Consider the following 6,531-nt stretch of genomic DNA (forward strand, 5'->3'; position numbering starts at 1 on the left):
ACGAAATTTCGTTCATATTTAGGCTAAGTTTGGTAAACTTTTGTTGGAGAGAGTGCCACAGTGCAGAGGAAGCTTATTCTGCAACAAAAGAGATTCGCGCAAAACGCGAAAACAATTTCCATTTTAGTCTATAAAACAGGCTAAAAAAGAGTTTGACGGAGTCGTGACTAGATCCGACCCTGGAAAGAGTGTGTAAGATGCAACGAAACATGTAAAAGCTCGCCCTTGTGTTCGCTTAGCCTATGTATTTTAAGAAAAATAAGCCGCGGGCCGGATTAAATTGCTTGGTTTAGATTGCTTTGCCGGGTCCGGCCCGCGGGCCGTATGTTGCCCAGGTGTGGTCTACAGTGTAGTTGTGTTATTCAAAGAAAGTGAAGTAACAAGTCCTTTATTCTACAGCTAGAGTATAGTGTACATCAGTGGTTCCCAACGCATGGGTCGCGACCCAAAGTTGGTTCGCCTGATTATTTTGGGGGGTCGCATGTTTTTCAGGCATATTGTATCTTTTCACAAAACTGGAAATCATAATCACAAAATATGAAAACCAAACAGCGAAACCGGCTGGAAGTTAAATCTGACATGCGTGACTCTATATGCTCAAGCAAAATAACGCCTCGATTTCTAAAACTCACTGACAGCAAGCGAGCACAACTATTTCATTCGTAAATTAATAAACATATTATTTTCGAAAAAAGTATCTGCTTTTGTACTGCAGTTTGTTTGCAACTGAATCTTGTATTTGCTTGGGTCGCAAGATTATACAAAATTATTTTTATTTGATTATACAAAAAAATATTTTTTATTTTTTTAAATGGGTCGCCTTAAAAACGTGTTGGGAACCACTGGTGTACATTATGGTCCCTGGGAGGTCGTCACCTTTTTCGTTGACGTAGTTAAGCCATAGATCAGTGATTCTCAAAATTGTTCAGCTTTTGTCTAAGATAAAGTGTTTGATATTGCTTTCTTTCAAGTCTCACATGTTAAACGCAGGGTGTCAAATTGTCGGGCCGCATGCGACCCCCTCACATAGGCGTAGCCAGGGGTTTTTTTTCCCCCCCTCAAAATTTTCGGCTGGCTACGCCACTGCCCCCTCAGGACTATTTAGTGCGGCCCGCGCATTTCTAAGTTCTTGTGCCTGCCGCGCATATCACGTTTGGATATTAAAAAAAGTTTGAAATTTTTTTGTTAAGCTTTTGCCATTGTATGAACTGCCGTATCGAACACAAATAAATATGCTAGCAAACCGTTTCGAGCAGCAACTGACTGAGTTTTAGCGCAATACTCATAAACTATTCAGAGAGCAAAAACAAAATGACTAAAAAGTTGTAAAACTACACTAATAAGTATAGCAAACGTAATATTAACTACATCGTTTATGACGTAACAATGCATGACAATTGAAGGTGTGGCATGCCTATGATCGACTTTTGTGGTAGGCCTACTGCTTATAAATGCCGCAAAACAAATTAATATTAGGAGTACGATATTTATAAATTTTGGGGGATCATGGCCACTGTGCCCCCCTGGCTACGTCTATGACAGTGTAGCGGTTTGGGGATGTCTTTTATGTTTATTGGGACTATTGTTAGTTCCCTATGACTCCTAATATCAGATTTCTATCAGAAGGTTACATCTACCCAAAGACTACTGGTTTATCAGTCCGATGTATTAGCATTAGCAAAGGGCGCCCAGGTCAGACTGCCAGGGCGGTGACGGAAAGGCACATGCGAGAGAGTGAGAGTAAGAAGAGAGAGAAAGAGGAGCGAGTGAGAAACGGTTACTGCAAAACGATAATGGTAAAAGGCACACAAGTCAGGTAACGTCACGGCGAATGTTTAATTAGATGGACACGTCACTACAACAGCCACACATGCACATCCACTCCTTTTTTTACAAATCTCTTTGAAATTGGCTTGTAATATTTTTGTCCAGTCGTCTAATACACACCTTTTAAATCTGGAACAGGTCTGCCTTTATTTATGATTTAAACTTTAGATTAGGGCTACCATATTTTCAGCAACCAAAAAGAGGATATATTTTTGCCTGCAGGTAAAACGAAAGTAGAAATTTTACGTTTGAGAAATAAAAGTATAAGCAACTAACTCGAAATGCGAAAAAAAGAGGACATTTGGACATTTTTGAGCGTCCTCGCTCGGAGGACAATTCAGTTTTCTTGAGAAAAGAGGACAAATCCTCCTAAAAGAGGACATATGGTAGGCCTAAGCTAAATCGTTCGTTATGTTTTCCGAGAGAACTTGCGAAAGAAAAAGGCACGCATAATGCAGTGTATGGAAGTTTTGTGATCTGAAGAGAGGCACAGCTTGGCGCTGCCTCTGCGTATTTCAACGATTTTGACCACGTGATCGCTTGATATGAATAACGCAACAGAAATAGAAAAATAAATAAAGCACACTTTAGGTATAAAAACGTAAAATTTGCGGTAGAGGGAGTACGACTACAGCAATTCATACAAATTAAAGCACCTAAAAACGTGCAATGTTTACTATACTTTAGCAAGTCATATATATATACTGTGATAACCATCTTTTTAATATAACTTTTGCTTTGCCAGATGTTGGCAGGTGAGGCACTGATTATTTTATGCTACTCTCAAGAAGACTTGAGTTTGACACCATACTTACGCAGTGGTCGGCAAACTTTTATTTTCGCGGCCCAAAGTAATCTTTTCAGAGCTATTGAAGGCTCACTACGTAAAACTACTACGAAAACAGTGGCGGATACAGGATATTTGATTTAAAGTTAAAATATTACACGGCGACTTGATGGGCAAAACTATCATGTTATAAAAGCGTGAAAAATTTTGCGTTTACATATAGTTAAAGTTAACAAAAACATAGTTCGACAGGCTCTCATGACCACATTTGTCACGTGGGCCTTTTCAAGCTGATCCAATATAAAATTTCTATGTCACAGCAAATTTTAAAATAAAGTGCAATGAATGTACGGCTCAACCGCGGCCACAATTACATGATAATCCTAAGCTATTAAAAGGTAACTCGTGGACCACAAAAAATATCTCTGCGGTCCACATTTGGACCGCGGCCCACAGTTTGTCGACCACTGCTTTAACGCATTCCTTCATGCAATAAAGATAGATAATTGGAAAAAAATTACGAAAAAGTTTCTCGGCACACAAGGTTTTCTGAAGCTGACCTGCTGGGTCCAGCCCGTCAAGCAGTTTTAAATTTCATGCTCACCTGGGAAAAGTCGCCATTTTAAATTTTCAAAGTGTCCGCAAGGGTCATTAGATGTCCTTTTACCAGGTCGATGTCATGTCTTGATGTCATGTCAGTTTCTTGCATTATCTGTCCTTCAGAAGACAGAGCAACGACAACGTAACACATATCAGAAACAACCATAACACCATTACCTGCTGCAAAAAGTGCCCTTTTCATTTATGTTATTAAAAAAGTTTTAGAAAATGGAGGCAATGTAATTATATAATAAATGACTTTTCTAAACATTATCATTTTATGTACACTATGCACGGATCTGTAATGTATTATAATTTTAGGTCGTTACTTTTTAGCGAATACAGTGACAAACTATTATGCTTTATTTTGTGGAACCTTGTTACCTAGTAGACACTTCGCTTGCTTTGAATTGTTTCGTGTTTAAATACGGGAGGTTTATAGTTTTGCCAAACGTGATTTGACTGCAGGCCATATAATTAGTGTTGTTTGTCGTGTAAAGCTGTTCACAATAAAAAACTGTTAGCTCTTTCATTATGTGACTTTGAACAGTGCATGTTGTGTCCACTACATTTAGGAGATTTACTTCCCTTTCTAAGGTGTGTCTCTTCTCAGAGTTATAAAAATATTTCGCACTTTTTTCTCCCATCTCGGTCCAACGTGCTCTACTTCGTACAATTTCGGTAAAAAGCGTTCGCCCACTTCTCCTCTGCAACAATGATTCGTGTGATCGCATGGACGTGACCCAGTATTGTACAAGCTCTCCTTGGGGGCTTGAAGATGTCGGGGTTCATTCGGAGGACTATAAGGAAAGGTGTCGACGGTCGGGTGAAATGTGGTCGAACGTTGGGTCACGTTGCGGAAATCCGGTGCATGGCTTGTAGTAGTGAAAACAGGAACTGTCGATTGCCCCGACGTCGTAATTGCAACGGAAGCGGAAACAGTTGTACGGGGAACATTGGCAAGACTCGCCGGACCGCTTCATTTGGGAGTAGAAGAAGAAATGTGTGGAAACTCGATTCCAGGAAGAAGCGGAGTTCTAGAACCCGAAAAGTTGCGTTGCGCAAGGCCTCTTCGGTGAGTTGAACCGCAGTTTGACGCAGCAGCTTCTTCCTTTCGACATTAAAGGATTAATAGGATTTATGGAGTCAGAATAGTTACATGAAGAGAGCCCTCTTCCACAGCGAGGGCCGCAGTTCGATTCTTCTTCGTCGCAGGCAGCTTCTAGCTCGGATAGCTCGTGTCGATGACGAGTCTGGCGTAAACTTTCTTGACACTCAAGCTCCAATGCCTCTCGTTCACGTTGGGTCACCTTGCTGCTGCAGGAAATTTAGCAGAGCCCTGCAGGCACGTTGCGTTGTGACACGAAACGACGGACGTTGTGCTTCAGTACAACGGAAATGAAGAGCGTAAGGGACACAACGCGGTGAAGTTGTGTCGAAGGCACTTATTGCCGCGCGACGGTATTTCGTACACTGCACTTCGGTGCAACGGGACAACAGGAGTCGCAGGCACTTATTGCCGAGCGACGGTATTTCATACGCTGCACTAGTAGTACAACGGGACAACAGGAGTCGCAGGCACTTATTGCCGAGCGACGGTATTTCATACGCTGCACTGCGGTGCAACGGGACAACAGGAGTCGCAGGCACTTATTGCCGAGCGACGGTATTTCATACGCTGCACTGCGGTGCAACGGGACAACAGGAGTCGCAGGCACTTATTGTCGAGCGACGGTAAGTCGTACGCTGCACTTCAGTGCAACGGGACAACAGGAGTCGCAGGCACTTATTGCCGAGCGACGGTAATTCGTACGATGCACTTCAGTGCAACGGGACAACCTCACCAGCTGTAAGACGTATTTCCATTATTGCACTTATTTCTATTTTATTTTCTATTATTGCACTTATTTCTATTTATTGCTTATTTTTCTATTATTTGCTTATTTTACTCAGCACTTATTTCTATTATTGCTTGCGTCTACAAGGACAACAGCGAACGTACAATTTTCGCACGATACAAAGCAAAACAGTAGAGAAATCGGTGCAGGTTTTCTGTAAGGCGAACAGCGAAATGTTTAGCGCACAATACTTCATATACAAACAAAAAGGGTTACGATATAAAACATACCAAAGTTTGATGTCTGGCGTGTATAGTGTCTTCAGTAATGATGCTGGTGATGACTGTACCATGCACCGCAAAACAAAAGCTTATAGGAACTAAAGTGTGGCCCCAAAGGGTAGAAGCGAATTGCATTCTTTGCGTGAGAGGCGCGCACTACCGCGCCTAATTAAGTGAGTGTGCGTATGCGATGCGTCGCGCCATTATGCACGCGCAAAAACGAGAAATGGAGCAATAGCGAAAGGCAAAAAACTAACACTGGTTTAGATCAATGCTTCGACCTTTTTTCGTGGCGACCCAAATACTATAAGCGTAAGTAGGCTATAACAGCGAAGATTTAGCAACCCAATTCTGTTCTCTGAAATTTCTGTAAGCGAACAAAACATAAGACAATGGCATATATAGCTGGAATTTCATAATTATGAGCCATGTCTTCGTATGCTTTTATTTAGGAGAAATCTTACTAAAACCAATCTCGATAAATCTTAAGCTACCATATAAAACTGTTGCAGTCGGGCACCCGACCCGACTTGTGTCGGTGGTTCAACCAAATCAAACGAAAACCCAATTTTGGGTCGCTCTTACCCATATGGTGTGAAACATTGATAAAAAAAACAATTTTGTCAATTTCGTACAATTTGTCAATTTCACATTTAAGCGCCTCTTTTGTTATGTTATGTTTTTGTTAATCTAAAAACACGGCCTGTATAACGCCAATTACCGGTATCTAAATATATAAATTTAAATTTATCGGCCGGTCGGTTCGTCGACCAAACACACATTTTTCGCTGACATGAAAAAAAGAGACAGACGGAGCAATGTCGCTCAAACTGCTCCCTCTTAAGCGAGACGCCGGACGGTCGAGTGCTCCCAGAAAAAACAATGTCTCTTTCTATGAGAGAAAGTCGCGCACCCCAAGAGGGCGACTTTGGGCGAGTGAACGTCGCAAACCGGTCACGGGTAAGAAATTATTATTTTCAAAGGTTTGTTTCACGTTTGACGCAGTTTGGTGCCGGGATTATTTGCTTGAATATTACGCAAGTCTAAACAATAGCTGTTACAACTTAACGATTTACGTTTGTTAGTAATTCTAGATAGATAGATGTCGCGGATTTTTATCTTTACAGAAACAACACACAACATTGCACTTTGATTGCATGTCTACTTTAATTGTGGAAAGTATTTACTCGACCCAATT

This window comes from Ascidiella aspersa, chromosome 1 (assembly GCF_963924565.1).
Source record: "Ascidiella aspersa chromosome 1, kaAscAspe10.2, whole genome shotgun sequence".
NCBI lineage: Eukaryota > Metazoa > Chordata > Ascidiacea > Phlebobranchia > Ascidiidae > Ascidiella > Ascidiella aspersa.